Genomic DNA, 20,890 nt, shown 5'->3' with positions numbered 1-20,890 from the left:
GCTTCATTCTGAAATTTGCAATATTTTTCAATGGCACTTAACCTCTTACCACCTAGAAATATTATAGGAAAATTAAACTTTGACATCAGCTTCCATGTATTGCTTGAAATTTTGTTTATAGGTACAGGATTCTTTGTCAACTCCCTGCCTTCATGGGGGTGTAATAAAGATTAGGTACCAGGAGCCTAAGGGCACTTTATAAAGGGAACAGAATCTGTTGTTGCCTTGCAGTTGCTTGTGTTTGGCCAAACCATCTAGGGGGACCATTAATAACTGCCTACAAAACAGTACCTCACAAGATTTGGCTTTCAGGGAAGAGATGACATGAGCTGGGTATCGCCAAGACCCAAAGTTACTGTCCCATGGTACATCCCTTTCTACAGTCATGACTTCAGTTTTGAATTGTGCTCACTGAATTCAGTGGAAACATCTCCATCATCTTCAGTGGTCCAGGCTCTGAGACAGAGCTGGGAACAAAGGCTTCTACAAGGATTAAGAGCAGTGAAAAAGATAAAAAATGTTAGAAAAAATACAGCGAGACAAAACACAAAAGTAAAAGAGAAATGAGGAGGAAAAAAGGCCAAGCTATAGAGAACCCCACTGTGTTACAGTACCACACAAAAGGCACTGAAAATGTACCTGTTACAAGCTGCTCAATCAAAAATTTAATTAATTAATAGATAAATAAAAAGGTGCTCCCAGTTGGCAAAACCAACACACCTTGCAATAAAAAAATCAAAAGCAATACATGTCATAGCACTTTGTTAGGTGGCCAGAAAATACACACAGAGAGTGGCACTTCATGCAAAGAAATTATGTGATTCTCTAGAACACCAATCACAAAATGGATCCCTGAGGAAAAGTACCTGCTAACAGCTTCCTCTCCCAATGGGAGCACCCAGCCAGCATGGTACATTCTTTTTGAAGTGTTCTACACAAATATTCTCTCAATGAAACATCATATCCAATTCTTTGCTTCCCCAAACTTCTCTAATGAAGTCTAAAATAAATTATTTCCTGCTAGGCCAAAACAGAGATGAAAAGTATGAGTTTGATAAAATATAAAAGAATATTGGATTATTTTCAGGATCCTACCATTCTTCACAGTATTCATTCTCCAAACCATATTTGAGAAGAAAGGAAATCCTGACCTCCTAGAGCCTGAGAATATAGTGTGATTCCTTTCAAGACCAAATAAAGTTAAATTATTAGAACTTAAACTCTACCTTTGGGTTGCCAAATTAACACCTTTGTTCTGAATTCAACAGCTTCCTGGAAAGCAGGGGAAGATGACAAATAGAAAAGATCACACAACAAATTATCAAATAAAGTTTAAAATATATGAAACATATACTTTACAAATATGCTGAGCTTATTTGAAGCTTTCCCCAAATAACTCAGAGCCGTACTATTTTATAAAAGTCCGCATGGAATTAAGACTAATTATTTTTAAAATTTGTGTTATGCAAGGATATTGATATTCTGATAATGCAAAACAGCTTTTCAGTGAAAATTCTAGGCTCAGACTACACTGTTGTAGGAAATTGCATCAACACTCTGGTACTGCTATTTAAAGTCAGTTATCTGTTCTTCCATTACTCCCTAAGGGAGAGACAGTAGCCAGCATGATATGAATTTAAATTCTGTTGACCAAATGAACATAGGTACAAACTGACCATAAAGCTGCATCTTGATGTGAAGCATTTTGGAGGTGAGCCTGGGACTGCATTCTCAAAGCATTGTTCTCTATCTGTACATTATATTTTCTCTTACCAAAATTCTTCTCTTACTGTTTATCCAAAGAAGATTAGTGATTATAACAGCCCTGTATTCACATTTCACCACTCCTTTCCCTCAGAGATATTTCAAAAGGTAGTGGGGCCACTCCTGTCATACCAAGCAAACAGGCTTGCTTCTCTCCTCAGAAGCTGCTGCTGTGAAGACAGACACAGTGAAACTCATGACTCCATTAAAGGATAAAAAATTCCACCTGCATGCTGCTGATTGCTTAAAAGGGCTCACAAATTCCTGGGACAGCACAAACATGCATTTGTACAAAAGAATTAAAGAATTTAAAGGGGAACTGACATGATTCTCCTTACTTTAGTCTTATACTGACTTTTGTACTTTTTAAAATTTTTTTATGGAAATCTGAGATGGTCCTGCTGAAGTTGTCATTCTTATACCCACTTCAGACACGATCCCTCATGATTTTCAGCCTCACTCCACACAACATTACAAAGTCATTCCCAATCATTCTCCTTGGAGGCAACTCCAGGGAATTTCATATATACAGTGTATGCTTGAAATAGGTAAACTGGTGCTCATTGCGTGTAATTAAGCATATATATCACTAGTGACATGAAGCTTAATTGAAAAAAAAAAAACAAATTCAATCACAGTTTTGGCAAAAAGACTGAGTTGTTACTATCAAGTGATCTGCAAGCCTAACTTCTACCCCCCTAAACTTTTTCTGCTTTTGAAATAATTTCTGTAAGCTGTTGGAGGGTTGTGATGCTGCTTGATTAGGAGACTAGTAGCTCTGTTTAATTCTGCCATAAATCATCTCTCCAAGGTATATTTCAAACAGAAATGTAAGTGCTTTGAATCAACTTTTGAAGGAAGGCCTTCTCTTTCCCCACTGCCTATGAGGACATGTATTCTGACAGGTACTCAAACCAGATCAGAATGCCAGTCACTGCTACTACTGAAAGTCATTTCCTACGCGTTTTTTTTACAGCTACAAGTAGGGTAAGGCCTCATGACAAAATTAATCAACTGCAGTCCACAAATGGTTAAGAAATCTTAGCTGATCAGAAAAACTCTTTGAACTGATGATCCTGTGATCATCAAAAACAATACAAGCAATACAATACATCAAAATACATCACAATACAATTACAATACATCAAAAGCAATACAAGGTAAAACAAGGGTTGCTTTCTTATGCCCTGGGGTGGAGGCTGGGGAAGGTGGGAATTCTTTTTTGATGTCACAATTGCTAGTTAACAAACAAGGTGGTTAATGACAGACAGACAGAAAACTCCCAGTTGAGACCTAAATCAGTTCCTGGACTGGTAGAAGTATTTACAACCATAAATTGCTCTCAGCTTCTAGATGTGGTGCACAGCTTTTTTTATCACTGATAAATATTCTATTCAGAAAAATATCTCTTTCCCTTCCAGAAACTCTTCATTCCATGGCTTTTAACAGTCTATGACTCCTTCATCTGTTCAGAGTTGTGAATAACTGGAAGTCATGCTGCACTTGCAAAATATTTGTCATATGTAATCATAAAATAAACAAAATATATCACCAATTTCTAATTGAGACTGGTAGATTAGCAATTCTAAAGTTTTATTCTTGAATGAATAAACCTGTAATTGCACTATAATTTGGCAGGGATCCCTTAGGAAACACTGTATGAACACACATCATATTATTCTAATTTCATGTAATATTTTACAAATTATATTGATATTTCTTCAGAAAGTTCAGAGAAAAAAAATAGCATCTACACATATCTGTTTCAATATACATTTCCTTTTATATGTATTCTGTAGAAAAGATTTCTCCCCCCCATAGTTATCCTTGGATTGCTGCAAAATGACAGCTATAATTACATAGGAGAACCTTCTACCATCCCTGAAGGGCAGAAATTACAGCAGGAAACAGTCTGAAAACCAGCCAAATGCTTGTTTAAAACTGCTTGAATGCTTTGCAAGTGAGGTATTTTTCAGCTGGGGCTCTTCTTTCAGCCACACAGAACAATGGCTCATATAAATGCAAAACAGGTATGAGAAACAGGCAGCATGGTTTCCCCAATCTGAGGCTATTAACCATCTGACCCAGCATTGGCAGGATGCATCTCAAGAACGTCATCACTCCCTCTGACACAGCCCAAGGACCAGGGAACATATTGTGAAAGATAAAGGGGCAAAACAAAAAGTATAAAGTTCTCCATCCTCCTAGGCAAAGAAATATATTGCAGTAAAACTTTTAAAGTATTTTTCCCTGTTTTACACAGCCTGCTTTTTACATAAAGGAAACAGGATGACAAAGTCCTCTCTCAGACACACAAAACCTTTGAAAAGCTGTTTGAAAAGCTTTACAATTTCAACAGAGGCTTCCTGCAGCCCTTTGAGAAGGCAAACAGTGCTTTTAAGTGCGATATTCTTATTCTTTTCAACTTGTAGATAAAATCCAAGTCTGATGGAGAGCATCCCCCACATGCACTAGTTTTGCAAGGGAAGTTAAATTTATCTCACTGATAGCGTCATAAGCATGCAGTGGACAAGAAAACATGTCAGAAAATCACCACAGTCCAATGAATACCATCAAATCTGCAGATGTGGGCACAGCATTAGACAGGTACGTTTTAGGCAAGGTTATTAAAACAAACTAGTTCAGTAAAAGACCAGTACAATAATCATGCAAGCTCCTCACATGTGGATAAACACAAGCAGATGATTATAAAGGCAGGATTAAGCACCTAATTTGCATCCCAAGCAAAGATATTTTCCTTGGTTAGTATCTAAATTACCAGAATTTAATCTCTGATCTCAAAAAACCCAAGGAATTTCCTTGTAAGGATACCATTTTTATTTTTGGTGACCTTAATTTCCATGAATAGTTTCCATGAATGCAGTGGAAACCTGGATGTGGAGATACAGAAAGGGACATCTCACATCTAGACACATGCAAGCATTTCAACAGTACTTGCAGCTAAGCATGTTCAACACAGTATCCCATGTGCCTAATAGTAAAATGCTGATTATGATTTTTGACAGTAGAGAATTACAAGAGGTGCTGAAAATGTTTACTCATTTTTCTTCCTTCTGGCCAGGCAGTGTGAGTCTTGCAGGCTGAATTTGTTTGAACACCTTTCAGTAGGAGTTTCTCTGCTGCAGATCTGAACTGGAACTAAGGCAAAGGTTTAACAAAATACATTGAATCTATAAGCCTTTATTGGTGTAAATTGAAACCATAAATGACCAGCTTTTCATTTCAGCTGGGAGTTAGGCTGTGCTTAACTCACAGGGTGAGGATTATGGTTCTTAACCATAATTAATTAATGAAAGGATGAAATTCACTAACACTTCTGTCTTCTGTGCATTCATATCATATATTTAATATGAGCTCATGCTTTCAAGCCTGTTGATTTTGCTGAAATAACATACATTCATTCAATGTTCAAAATTTTAACTTCCATTCAGTTCTGTGTCTCCATTCCATAGAGTCTTTCACTGAAAAAAAATAGGTATTTTCCTTTACTGCTCCCCATAAAAACCATGAAGTAGGCTGGGAAGGTACCATTTGGTTACATACCCATACAACCAGAGAAAATAAAAAACCAGAAACACCAAAGCAATTAAAAAATTCTGTATTAAGTATTTGGGGAAAATCAGTCGCCTGGTCTCTGCCACTGGCACTCATGTTATTTAACACAACTGCAGGCCAGATCAGGAAATCATAAAATGTGACAGATTAAGAGTTTTTTAATTGGCTCTAAATTCAATATTTCCTGAAGAAACCAAAAATAGACATCATGTGCTGGTCCCACTGGCAACTATGCAAGTTTGAAAAAAAAAAGTATTAACATATGAAAATACATCATATAAAGGGATAACTATGCTGTTTTAAACATGATTATTTCTTGCCTGTATTTCCACCTTATGTAATGCAAGATACCCACTGATAAAACTTTAAGACCCAATTCCAGTTTTATCTCTAAGGGAGACATCTCTAAAGACATTTTCTTAACTTATTAAGGTAAATATGATGTATGGCATTAATCTAACAAGACACAAAATTATTTTAGGCATGCAGGAAATGAAAGTCAATTTCCACATGAATCAAAAATACATGCAGGTTAAAACTTGCACAAAACTCACCTTGGAGAAGGCTGAAAATGAGTTACTTAGCTGATTTGGGAATATGAAATTAGACTTTGGTGAAATATTAGAATCCTTGTTTTGAAAAATCTACAGACATAATCAAAGACTAAACACTATTAAAGCACAGCTACCATCTTTATTGAAGGAATTTTTATAGAAGGAATTCCTTTTGATCTGTAATAAGCATATACCACATAGGTTTGGGATGGTGACAGGAATTATTCTGCATACATATACCAGATTTTTAATTATTTTTACCTCTAAGATCATCTTGGTTGATTGAAGCATGGTGCTGATAACACCAAGGTTGTAGGTTTGATCCCCATGTGGGTCGTTCACTTAAGAATTGGACTTCATGGTCCTTGTGAATCTCTTTCAACTCAGAATTCAACAATTCTGTGATTTATTTTAATTTTTAATTTAAATTCTGCCTGGACCACTTTTGAATATTCTAAAATCCAGAATATAGCCATTTTACTTAATGCACCCATCTATTCTGCTATTCTACAGTTGCACAATACTTCCCAGTTCAAGATAATATTTAAGTTTACTGACAAATGCAACAAAGTTTAACCAAGCATCTTCTAATATTTTGTGGCCAAATAAGTGAAAATTGCCTTTTCACCTGTTTTCAGACCAAGGCCTGAAAAAATCTACACCCATAAATATGATAAAAATCTGACAAAAAAGAGATTAAGTACTGAAAAAACAAACCAGCACACTGACTCCAATGGAGGAAAAGAACAGTACAGACTTTTGACAAGAGATGGATATTACGACTACTTTTTATTTATTATAGACATTTGCAATGTGCATCTGGTTTTTATATTAACCAATCCATGGTTTGCACACTGACTGGTTCCTACACTCTCCTGTTCCACTGGACCAGGAGAACAAACCCTTGCACCCTTACCCTTTGAGGCAGTACTCACATTTACAGGGAATCTAAAGCAGCTGCCTTCACTGAAACCACAACAAGCATTACAAATGGCATGGTGGGGCAGCACACCACTACCTATTCCACAGGGCACAGTGCCTCTCACCACAAGAAATCCATTATCCTCTGCTCTGCTAGGCATGAAAGGGTCAGGACTTTCTGTCATGAATCTGTGCCCTCACTGAATTCCTACTCCCGTTTCTGTATTGTGCCTGACTGACCTTTATATAAAGGCATATATCACGCAGTTGCTCCATAATTATTTTTTTCAATCAAAATTCTGCCAGTTTTGGTTTTCCTCCAAAGAAATCCACATTTGACGAGTACATGAAATCATTAAAGATATGCTTAAGAGTCTGGGCATCTCCTTTCCTTTCTCTCTACCACAGTCATCCTTGGGCTACCAAAGACAGCTCCTTATATTTCCCAGTCCTTATTCCTATTTCTGCAGAGAAGAATTGCATAAAGAGTGATGCACTTCACACACAAGACAGACACATTGGTATATTTGATTGATACAAGGCAGTGAGCTAACAACCTTCAATGGTAAAAGCAACCCTGGTTTAATGAGATTTGATGGTGAGATACACAAGTATTTACTGTGTAAAGGACAGGGTCTTACAAAACTGTCAGGAAGACCCTGCCTTTGAGTTGTGAGTTTCAGAAACCTCCTTGTGTTCTAAACACCTTCTCAGAGAGCAGTCCATGAGCAGATGGATGCAGTCCTAGAGTTGGCCCATGGTTTATGTCTAACATTTCATATACACACAATCAATCCTTTCTACCTGTTAGCCAAGATTTCAGAGTTTCAGTACTTTTATTTCCACTTTGTTTACTGAGTAACTGATAGGGATTCTCTGAAATTTGAGGAACAGAAATCTTGAGAGGCATGCCATGCCTGCTCCAGGGGAGATCCTGGCGTGCAGCCCACGCCTGGGCAGGAGAGCTCAACAGGCTCTGGGCTGTCCACTCTTCGTGGAGCAGATGATTGACTTAGCATCGTATCTTGTACCTGTGAGGTGCAAGGCAGCCCTGGCTGGGTGTTGCTGTGGGCTCCCCAAAGTCCGGCTGAAGCTGGATGCACACATCCTTGCTGCCACTGGTGGCTATTGCCTAAGTGGGGCAGCACAGCACCACAAAGACTCACCCAACTATTCAGGCATGTGAAACACAAAGCAGTGGACCAGCAACATGACCATTTATATTCTTGATGATTTTCAGGTTAAAAGTTTGCTAAACCTTTGGTCGTACTCAATTTTTATGCTCTTCTGCTTGTCCCACTTGCCAGTTTTTTCTGTGTCTTCAGAGGGATGAGGTGGGAATTGCAATATATCAGATTAATACATTTATACACCAAAACCCACACAGAACCAGCCAAATCCCTACTTTGGATATCAATGGGACATTTTTCATGTACAAGTTAATGAAGCAATTCATTAAACTAATGTTACCATTAAAAAAGACAAAAGCAATTTTGGTGTAACTACTAACAGAATGAATGATCAAATAAAGGAATGTGGTGGTAGACTTATGGTAAAACCAAAGACAACTTCAAAGATAATCTTCAGAGTAAAACCTGATAAAATGTCTGCACCAATACTGATTCAAAAAGTAAAGTGAGCTTATTTACATACTTCTTTATGCATTTCCTGCTACAATTTATTTACACATGAAACTACTTGCAGTCCAGAAAAGTGTTTTTTTATTGATTAAGGTAATAAATTTCAAAGTAACTTAAATTTAACATAATCTGATGACATGAATGTCAATAAAGAAGCAATACACTTTATATGTTCCTCCTACCAAATCTCATACCAGTTTTTACATTTAAGCAAGCTCCTTGACAGTTAAACTCAATCTCCAAGGAGGAGGTGCCTAAAGGATGAATCTGTGTCTGGCATTTTGGCTTTGCAATGAGACCACAGCTGGATGTCAAATGAACTTAAAACCATAGGCCAGGTTAGATGGGGCCCTGGACAACCTGAACTAGCAGGTGGCATCTCCACCCATGGTAGGGGAGTTGTAGGCTTCCTGCCTGAAAATACAATATATTCAACACACACTGGAAGGAAAGCAATGTTATCATGAATAATTATTTTCATCTCTATTTATTATAAAGGTTACTCAGCATATCTTTGTACGCTAAAACAAAACTCTCCATATCCAGATAAGTGGCATTCCCATTGTTTTCTCTAGATATTTATGGAGGTGCATGTCCTCACATACAGAATTCAGTGTAAGGTGGTGATCTCAAGTATGATCACGTAATGAATTAAGAGTTGTAAATTCCCAATTTTGTGCTTAAATATACTGTTTTATTTAATGGGAAACCACTTTCTGAATTTAATACAGAATCTCTGCAAAGTGCTCATTTTTGTTCAGCTTTTCAAATCTTCTTTCTCTATGCCAAGTGAGCGACTCAGAAAGAATTTTCAGTAAGTGGTATCAAGTGGGCCCAAAATACCCATTGACCTTGAAAGCAGAAAATGGAAACAGTCACTTCAAATGATGTAATTTGTATTCTCCAGTAGTGTTAGAGTGAATACCATCCAGCTAATCTGTAGAACTCTCAAAGCATTATAATTTGCCCTATGAAACAGATCATTGTCAGAAGAACTGAAAAAATTGGCAGTATTGGAGAAGTACTCTTTACTCAGCTTTTATACAACAATCGAGAGATTTCTGATGTTCTCAGGGATGTAACCACCACAAATATTGTGGGGGTAAAGACACATTTTTCCACAGATCACAACAACATAAAAATACCTCTGGTGAGTGACAGCAATGTAAGAACAGTGAGGTTTTTTTAAAAACCTTTGGAATTACAAAATATGAGGGTGTTCAAGACTTAAGTAGGACAAACCATCAGAGACAGGTCAGTAATTTACATTTTTCATTACCAAAACACAGTAACAAATTTAATGGGTCAAAACAGAAAACTGTGAAACCTTCCCTAAGTACAGATCAGCAGCACTGGAAACCCATTTACACAAATGGAAGGAATAATCTTTTTTCTTGAAGACAATAGTGGTATCAAAAAGAAAAATCCACCACCACCACACCCCACCCCATAAATACAAAGTTCATACTTTGTATCTCTATGTTAGAGGCCATGAGCACTTACTACCAGTAAGTCTTGCAATGTAATCCTCCCTCTACCTCTCAGAGGAGTATTGAACACAACCCTGTGTTAGCATGGTAACAAATACATGCTTCTTGTAGTTTCCAACCTAGATATGAATATTTTTAAATAAATTACTTCACCCTTATGATGCAAACTAGACTTACACCTTTCACACAAAGCCCTCTTCTCCTTCTTCCCTAATAAAAATCTATTTCTAGAATGCAATTATATTAGTGTTAGCACTTCTCCCAGACTAAATAAGACAGGTTTTCATCTGCTCTCAGAGAATCAGCTCTCCTCTTCCTGGAAAGCACTGACAGCACAACCATCCTCCTTTCCCAGTGGATATGGCTTTGCAGTGTTAATGTGGCATGGAAGGCAGCACACTCAGGGAATACACAAGCCATATTTCACAGATGGATATCTGGATCGAATGAAGCAAATATAATTGATACTGTAAACTGCAGAGTACAAATGATAATAGTAGTGATGATAATAACTCCAGAATCTACCTACAAATGTTGCTGTAAGTAGCAAAATGCAGATGCTACAAAGTCTGGGACAAGCATTCAAAACATTTTAATATAAATTTCTAAACTTCTTCAAAGAAAATATCTTATCTGATTTCAGGTCAAATTCTTCAAGACTTCTAGCCGACACTATTAATTTTAAATTATGACCACAAATATCTCCTCCTTTGAAAAAAAGAAAATACACAACTTCTTACTAAAATTGTATATGTATATAATAGTGTCAAAAATTTTAACATAGCCAAGCTAATGACAGACCAGAGATTCAACTCAGTATAAAGAAATTCCAGTCAGTTACCTTATGAGATGTGTTAAACCGCGCAACTAAGGATGCTCCACACAAAATAATTCCACCATGGAATGAAAATAATACCACATTGAAAAATTATGAAAATAATTTACAACTAAGTTGGTTTGGTAATAAACCATGTGACATGCATCACCAGTGGCAAAAGAAACTGTTGGTATTACATATAATTTATACTCTTATTGACAGGGAAGAGAAATCGTTCTCAGAAGAGGTAGAGGAAAACACAGTGTACACAGAGTTCTAATGAAATATACTGAAAATATTTGTACAATAATTAAATTTGGCCTTAACTCTGTTGCTAAGATCATAAAGCCATGATTTATTTTATTACTTTTAGTTTTGCTGTTATTGTTGTAATTGTTATTGTTGTAAATTTGAAGTATTCTCTGCTCATTAGACAGAGAAAATACTATATTATTAGTACTGTAGATGCTGGCTTAAAGGATGATTGTTACAAAGAATATTTGATCTGGGGGCATATAAGGAAAGGAGATGAATAATGCAAACACAGGGAATAAGAAATGCTCAGACAGAAGAAAGGCTTTGGGTTCTGCACACCAGTATGCAATAAAAACTGGGAAATCAGTAGGTATTATCTGGCCCAGAGAGAGGGCTATACTGGCACATAAAGTCTAGAGTGCTCCCATCAAGCAGACATGACATTGCACAAAATTTCAAAATCTATTTAAATTTTGGTGGCCCCTTTGTCAACAGAGGGAGGGCATACATTTTGTGATGTAACTTAAGGTACTAAATTCCTCCAATCCTGTAAATATATTTCAAAAATTTCCTTTCATAGTTGCTAGCTCCAGACTAGTCTGTGCTACTCATAGACATCCTGCATTTTTCACAAAGCACTTTCTTTATGCCACCACTTCTATTTTTTTCCCAATGTAGTGATGGCCAGCGCATTGGAGCAAAATTTCTCATACATGAATGGAAATAAGCATTGGTTTCTTCCCAGGTAGTATTGTACCTTGCTAAATACATCACATTCTATAGCTGTCAAAATGACAGCAGCTGCAAATGTCCCTCAACTATATGCTGATATGTCTTGAATGTGAATAAAAACAACTAAACTCCTATCTTTTAACAGATGTAAACAAGATAATGTACATGTTCGATGCAACACATTTGCAAAATCATTCAAATCTTTTAGAGTCTCTACACAGAGGTCAAGAAAAACCTTAGTCCAGCTGCCAAGACCAATCCAAGATCTAGGTTTTACAGACAACTCCTCCTCAGATATTGTTGAATCGATATTTGGCTCCAAGTTTTGCTTTTGTGTTATTTAGAATCTAGATTGATATTTGGATGTAGGGAAAATGCAGACGTTTTATAGTCTTTCATAAGCAAAGTGCTATTGACCACAAACAGCCCAAGCATATGACTACAGGAATTTTCATTGCATATATTTTCTTCAAAGCAAAACAATCTTATGACTGTTCATTAAAAATTACTTAGGTCTACCACCTCTTTATATTCTGCCCACATCCCTTCCTTCTTTGAGTAAGGCAGATTTATGAAGGAGCATAAAAGCATGGGCTTGACTTAAAAAAATATATAAGCAATTGTTGGTGAAAACATTCTGGGAACAATATATAGTTTTGGTGCTTCTTCACTGGTTTGAATTAAATCTACTGCATTTTTAGGAGAAGAATTTGAAAACAATTGTTCGAGTACACTTCTTTGCATCCCAAATAATTTCTCTAGAACTCATGTCACATCTGAGGTGTGCCTTGGTGAACTTAATTCATCAAATAGATTTTAAAATCTAATCAAATGAAACCAAGGAGTTTAGGTCCTTAGGGACATATGGCAGTAAATGAAATACTTAACAATGAATGAAAGAGATAACAGCCATAACAAGACTACATTTTTCTTAGACACATTTGTATATAACATACAGAGAAGAAAATGCCTTATTTATGAATAGTAAATTACAACCTCCATAGATAAACTGATACAACAATATCAGCTGAAAAGTTTTCATTTCAGAAATGACAACAAAAAAAACTTTTAAGTGGGGAGAAAATGTGGTTTTAAATATGTATTTCAATCATCAAAATATGTAATTGTGATGTAACAAAAAAAGAAATCTGTACAATAGAAAAAGTAGATGATGTAAAAAATTATACTCCAAGTATTGTCTTAAAAAATATCCTTTGTTCTCCTCCATGGGTTACCATAAACCTCACTGAGATCAAGAGGAGTTCAGAAAGGCCCAAGCTGTTTACAGTTGATGACAATTCCAGGCATTTGATACGAAGAACAGCAGGAGCCAGCACCTGCAACCACTCAGTGGCAATTTGATATTATCTGCAAAAGATGCGGCTTTAATACACAGTAATAGATTAATGTCACTATCTCACAGCTTAGTGCAAGTGAAAATATTAATGCCACGATAAATGCAGTTTCAGAAATTGCTGACATTTGAAAAATAAACTACTTGACACTTGAACTCCTGAGTTCGTTTTACAATTTATATGAGGTGTCCAGAGCAGATGCAGAGTTTATTAAAATGCATGTGCTATCACAAATCAAAGATTAAACCAATTCTGCAGATATTATAATTGAATTAAAACTCAAAATATTCTTCTGCAGTACAATCTGAGTCGCTGTCATGTAAATTACCTGATTTAAAACAAAATCAAGTAATAACCATCTGCAACTTGCAAAGAGGGACATTATGATTAGGCATCAGATATATTTTGCAAAAGAAGCCCCTTGACTTTTGGGCTCTTCTCTCAGTTACCAGATGGGCTGGGATTTAACACTGGGATAATGGCAAAGGAACTGGGCCAATAAGGAATAAGAAAGTACAATGGTTATAGCAAGATATATGTATGACTGACCCAAATTCACAGAAAGCTCTCATGACTAACAGCAAAACCACTTTCAGCATCCAGCAGGAGCACAAGCAGACATATTTCAGTATTTTTTTCAGGGGTTTCTCTTTTTATCCTTTTTCTCTAAAGACTACACAAAACAATCGGGTTTGAAATTAAATGACTGTTTTAATTACATTTTCTTTTTTACTGACACAGATATACTCTCTCTCTTGGCTTATATTTTAGAATTTTTCATTCATTATTTTATTACTATTGGTCCCTTAAGATTGTCATATTGAGTTTTCCTAGTCTCTGAAGTAATGAATTTTGTAATTAAATCTTGGTTAAAGGTAGTTCACAGCCAAATGGTGCTCATTTCTTCCAAGCATCTGGTTGCCAATTCAACTTTTAGTTTGCTGGCTTTGATAATTCTTTGACCCTGATCAAAGAACTTTTTAATAGAGCTCTTAGTGGCTATTTATATGAGAAGATAAGAAATTAAGAACAAAACTACAGAAAAACCTTATTAGGAGCTAAAATTATGATGGGTTTTACCCCGCCTTACTCTCCTCTCCTTTTGAGTAATCGCAAGGATACAGAACTGAAAACAGGTGGAGTTCACTGAAAAAGCCTGTTCATTGTCCCAAAGGGACTACAAATTACATTAACAGTTCAACCCTGTCCTCCTCAGTCCCATGGAACTCAGAGGTAGTTTCAAGTAAAGCAGAACTCAACCTACCTGGCAGATATATTAACAGAGTTAGAATGTGAATACCTAAATTTAATGAGAACCTGCTATGCAGATGCTGAGGAGCAATTACCACATGAGAGATGAACTTTTGTTGTGATGCACTTGTAACTCTTTCAGGTGTCACAGAATCTCAGTCTTGTTACGTCTTGGACAAAAATACATCAGGACAGGAGAGTAAGGAACGAGAAGGGACAGAGATTGTTCCATGACATGGAATCCAAGGAGATCTGCTAAGAACAGCAATGGGGAAACAGCTGATCTGCAGTCGGCCTCACAGACAGAGGAAGTAGCCTGTGAGAGCAGAGCTCTTGTTGGAAGAAAGTGTTTTTCCAAAAATGACAACATGCTGAACCATCACATTCTGTTTTCTTGCTAAAAGTACATCTATTTTCATGATCATATAAACAGCAAAGTGTTACAGCAAATTAAAACAATCCTCAGTCAAGTAACAAAATAATCCATTCCACCCATGTGCTCTTCCCACCACTGACAGAACTCACAGAAACTCCGCCCTAAACCAGCAGGAATATACCTGTAATGGTAAATATGGTATTCTTGGACAATTGAAGTCTAATCTACACTGTTATAGATGTTTGCAGCATTGTCAGAAAGGATCTAGTGAGGGGTTTGGTTTTGGTTGGTTGGTTGGTTTTTAATCTTTATTTGAGGAAGCCTTTTGAGATACATTTTTAAGGGATTACAGTTTGACAAATACTCCATCTGAATGCAAGTTTCATGTATACACAAACAAAACACATGAACTTCACTCCCTTCTCAGCATGAGCTTTACTATCTCTGTCTTTTTGATCTCTAAATTGTCTTAAACACAGTGATACTGAGAAATAGAAGATAAATAAATTATGCCCTCCCCAGCCAAAAAAAAAAAAAAAGACCCAAAGCCCAAGCAGCTTTTGGAGAAAGATTTTCAAGTAGGAGTTTTGTAGTTCTAGCTAATTAAGGTGCAGTAGTTGTGCTTTCCAACCTTGGAGGAATTACAGCACTGTCAGTGGGATATTGCCGCAAGCCCACAAGTACCTATCTTCCAGGATTAGCTAAATAGCAAATCATGCTGTGTGCCTCTGGTATCTGGAACTCCCTTGCAATGGCACTGTACCAACACTTCTAATACATTTCCTTACAGGCACAAAAACCCTTCTCTATGTATATACATTATACTCTTTCAATAGTCCCAGGGTACTCTGTCCACTTCCACGCATGCTTGTTTTTTTAATAATTCCAGTATCTCAGTAAGGATTAAACAAACTTTAAATAACAAAGACAGTAACAAACTAAAAACGGGGCTCTACTGATAAAGAGTGTTGCAGTCTTGTTAATGGTATCTTCTCTTATTGCCCAAATTGATGGTTTGGTCCAAATTAAACTCTCCCACGTCACATTGTCAATCTACCCTCAGTCTTCTGTCAGTCCTACTTTATCCCCACCACATGCTTGGAATTCCACTTCAGAAATCCCCTAAGTTTTGATGTTTGATTAGTCCATGTGACCCAATTTCCACTCCCTACCTCCCTTATTGGATGATGATTTTGTGAACCCTGCCTTTTACCCTCCCCAGGAGATCTCTGATTAGCTGACACTTTGTACCCTCCCTTTGAACTGCCTCCCTATTTCAGCTGTTGCACGTTTGCATTTTCTGTCTTTGGCCCCCAAGATTCCCCAGAGCAATAAATCCTCTATTATCCCATACAAAAGATCTCCCTCTCATCCTTGCCTCCCCAGAGTGCAGACTGACAGCCAAAAAGCTGTAGAGCAAGTGCTCTAGTCACACCTGGGGTCATCCTGCTCCTGGGGTGTGACCCACTCCTGGTACTGGCTGAAGTGATAGAGCCAGATAAGCTCTGGCCCATGTGTTAAAACAGCCAACATTATTTTGAAAAAAAAACATAGTTAATTGAAGTATTATAGAAAAGGGTCTATAACAGATGAAGGCTTGTAACAACTTTTGGCACAAATCAGAACCAACTACTGGCAATGAGACAACTGAAACCTCTTGAAGTGAGTTCTTATTGTATGGATAGAGTAAAAGTAGCAAGATTTAAAAATAAGATCTTGTTCACCATTGACAACTAATTAATGGAATAATTTCCTTTTGCCATTTCACCTATTTCTTTTCTTGAAATAATAAAATTCTTTTGTCTACAATGGCTGATCAGCTTTATATATAATAATCACAATAAAATATTACCCATACAATCTTAAAATATACTTCTGTACAACCAGATCAGCACACCCTGGATTGCTGAGCTGTACCTAATTTTGGTGGCTGACTAGGTATATCAGTAGCTTCTAGGACATTATGTCAAATAGTCATTATCTTTTGGACTCCTGAGAAAAATAATCAGTCCTCTACATCAACAAAGGCATTTGAACCTAGAGTCACTCCTTTTTTCAAACTCCGTACGATATGAGAAGAGTCACCACCCCAGCTTTGCATCAGTGCAGTTACAACTTCAGGTTGAAGAAGCTACTAAGAAATTAGAACAGGAAAATGAAGCTTAGAACTCTATATTCCATCCACATTTTTCCTTCTGAAAACTCTGGCTGAGAACCCAAATGTCAGCTTTCTCGTCTTCTTGACAAGACTGCAGCTGCCTTATATGTCATGTATTAATTTCTGTTCCATGGGATAAAACAAAACTTCCTTTAAATGTAAGGGTGAATTTAAAATGGGACATGAAAACTGTGCAGAAATATGGAAGTCTGGTTCACTGTTGACATTTGAATCAACGTCCCAAACCAAGCCACCCAGCCTGAGCCCAATTTACAGTGATAAAATATTTATCATGCACACATGTGCTGTAATGACCTGAAGCAGTTATGTTTTCAAAGAACATTAAAGAGAATATGATCCCTTCTGGTGCAATTGTTGTCTCTCTCCTATTAAGACTAACGAGAACAAATTCACCCAATCCTAGACCAAGTGGAAAATTCAGTTAATTTGACAACTGAATGACAATGATATAATTAGCAAACCATACAGCTTCCAAAAGCTCACAATCCCTTCCATGCAATAAATACAGGAAATTATTTTTAGTTCTGTGCATAAGGCATTCTCAAATAGCATCACAGGAAAGTGACCTTATAAAACAAATAATAGTAAAAATGACCCTCAGAAAAAAATCTCTCAGTATAACACAGCATTTTTTTCTAGCTTTCTTGCAATAGTTTATCTATAGTTTATAGTCCATCCTTTTGGTTTGTTTTTACCTCAGTAATTAGGGGCAGGGGAGAGAGGAGAGTGTCTTTTTTGTCTAATACATACAATATGTAATGCTCAGGAATGCAGAGAATGATGTCCTAATGGGATTTTTTTACTTTCTCACACACTGTTTCTCACAAGACTAAACCCAAGATGATGGATGTCTCTTTCTCTACCTCATTGATAATTAGATTCTATTTTTTTCAACTATCTATTCTATTTTTTGCTCCCCTTTAATGGTTTTGAACAGCAGAATTTTTGCCAAATAGCAAGACAAAAGCAAGAGTCTGAGCAAAATTTGACTTGTTCAAAGTCAAAATAGCACTAAAAACATAATTTAGAAAGAAGTTTATCTGAAAGGTCAGGAGGTTTCTAGCCCCTTGTAGATCAATTTTACCCCAAACAAATATACCCCAGGTTCCTTGACTACCCAGGAAATATTTCCCAGGAGATTACAAAAGCAGGAGTTGCTCCATATTTTTTCAAGCTGCATTCAAATCTTAACATTTTTCCTAATAATACAGTATTCTGTTATGTTCCTTTCCTGCTTTCACCAAGATTAGGAAACAACACACAACTTGGGGAATTGGGTGTATCCATTAGGTAGGTAATTAGACCCCCCCAAAAAAGAGAGTATAAAAAAAGAAACTGAACATGTAGTTAATTGAAATCACTGGGGTTTTGGTGCTGGGACAGACAAACTGCTGGCAGAAAATCACAATTAGAGTCAAGGCTGAAGGCTTTTAAGGCAACAGTTACACCCACAGAAATTTCTCTTGAACCACAAATATGCTGGATTAACTCATTCTATCAGAAAAAACACAACCCCCTCCACACAGCTGAAAAAAAACAAACAAGAAAGACCTGAAGTCTTAGTATTCTCAGTTTCTAATTTGTCTCATACCTAAGGATTGCTCCACCAACACGTGTTATGCCTTTTTATTCCAAATCATCATGCTGAAGAGTGTCCAAATTTATCTCCCTCAAGATTCCTGCAGAAGAAAAAGTGGCAGAATAAAATTTTATTTCCTATCTTTCTTTCATTTTGCTTTATTACTTAGAAACAAGATTAATTTCAAATTTTATACAGAAGTTTTTAGTTTTGGGATAAGAGATGAAGATTTTTTTAATGAAAGCATGTTTCTGAATATGTTTATAATCCCGTACTCCCACAGAGCAGTGGTACATTCAAGAATATGCAGAGCAGTTTATAAATTTTCAAGAAATGCAAAGAACAAGAAAAAAATATATAATGTGTCAAACTGGATTTTGGCTAGTCAGTCCAAGTCCTTCCCAAAAATATACACATGGTGGGAAGAGGAGGGCATACTATATTACACGTGGTCGATTTTAGCTTGGCACTTCACATAAGTAAACCATACTGCTATTAAAATTGGTGCTCAAGACATCTATATTTTTTAAGATTTAAAAAATATATCTTCCATGAGAGATTACTTAGTTTGAAAACCTGCATATATAAGTATGTAAAATTTTTTAGTTTGTCTTTCCATGGAAGCAGTAAGGAAATGACACTGAGGAGTTTGACTTTTTATTTCCATTTGCTGCCAGCCTTTGAGAATTTTACAATGCCTTATTCTGTGAACTCCATCCTCATTAAAATGTCACACTTGGGAGTCAAATGTTTTAATCATTACAGAGGATGTAGCAATTCAAGTGGTCATAATGAGATTAATAAAGCAAGAAGGTCCTTCAGATAGAACCTTATGTCATGTTAGGCCTTATTAGAAGAAGAAAGTATCTTGCTGCTGCGCAGCATAATCTGAAGGGAATGTCAATAATTGACGCATGGTTGTTCATTAATTGTGATTCACTGCTTTGAGAAATTTATTTTATATCCAGGAAACCAGAACCCTGGAACTTACTTAATTTAGGATGCTGCAAATTCATACCATGCTACAGCAAATTTCAGGATGCCAAAAGTTTCTGGAAGGTTCCTGTAATTAAGGTGTTCAGTACTGGGTGGGAATACAGCTGGCCACTCCTGACCTGCCAGCATAACACACTTTGCTGATCTGCAAACAGATAATGTATTCCTCAGCTTCATTCCTGAAGCCATAAATCAGCTTTTCCTCCGCCGGGAAGAACACTATCCTCATGTTAATTAATCCCTTTAAAACACACTCCCAGCATGCCAGGGCCCTGGTTATCATATTTGTTGTATGTTCACAAGCCCATGAGCGAATATATTTTTAAGCTTTACTCAATTTACAGCTATCTGGTAATCCATGTGTTTGACTTTAACGTAGCTGCCGATATTCAAATGGCAACTGAGCAGATCTCGTGGTAAAATGCGCTCTCCCCCAAATCACATTTTGTGCCTAAACACCAATATCAGTTGTGCTGGTCAGGGCTGGGCTGCGGTGCCTGGCAGCTGGGCAGGCCCAAAGAGGAGAGGGAGGGGTGCTCCCTTTGCTACCCTCTGACCCTGGATCTTAGATGCACCAACATCCCAGGGCTGCCAGCCTTGGATCTGAGATGCACCAACATCCCAGGGCTGCCAGCCCTGGATCTGAGATGCACCAACATCCCAGGGCTGCCAGCCTTGGATCTGAGATGCACCAACATCCCAGGGCTGCCAGCCCTTTCCCAGCTCTGGCCCTTGCAGACCCAGAGCTGCAGCTGGGGAGTCTGCAGGCACAGGGCTGCTGGGAACAGGAAAAGAAATCCCAACCAGAGGGGCTAAGACAAGCCCAGACAGCTCTTGGGGCCCTGCCCTGCCCAGACAAGCAATGGCTCGCTACTGGAAACAGCAAAAAACTGGGCTTTAAATCCCCTCTGTTTAGCCACTGAGCCATATGATCACTCAGGAGCACAGCAAAGGCACCACAACCCCTCAGGATTCTGCACCAAAACTAAGAAAAGTATCGTACCAGTGTGCTTATTTTTTCCTGTCTAGTCTTGTCTCATGACAACCTGAATAGTTTCAAGTGAGGCTCAGGCTCACATTTCCTTTTCATCATGCATGGCCATCACTTCACCCGCTAACTGATTGATTTTTACAGCCAATGCAATTTTCCCAATCAGCAACACCATGATTGTAAAACTTACAACTAAGTGCTGTAAAGTTAAGCTCAAAATTCTTGCAATTGTTCAGACCACAGTATTGCATTTCAGGGTGCAATACAAAATCATCTTTTAACACAAGGGCATATTATGGGGCAGGACATAAAAAGATTATAACAATTTCTAAGCACTGAATAAATATACAAATATAACTAGTTTCCACATACATGATTATAGGTTGATTAGAAAATACCAATTCCATAAATGAA

The sequence above is a fragment of the Pseudopodoces humilis genome, chromosome 10 (assembly GCF_049639895.1).
Source record: "Pseudopodoces humilis isolate 2021_Gansu_Grassland_sample_001 chromosome 10, ASM4963989v1, whole genome shotgun sequence".
Classification (NCBI taxonomy): domain Eukaryota; kingdom Metazoa; phylum Chordata; class Aves; order Passeriformes; family Paridae; genus Pseudopodoces; species Pseudopodoces humilis.
This window is presented reverse-complemented; position numbering follows the sequence as displayed.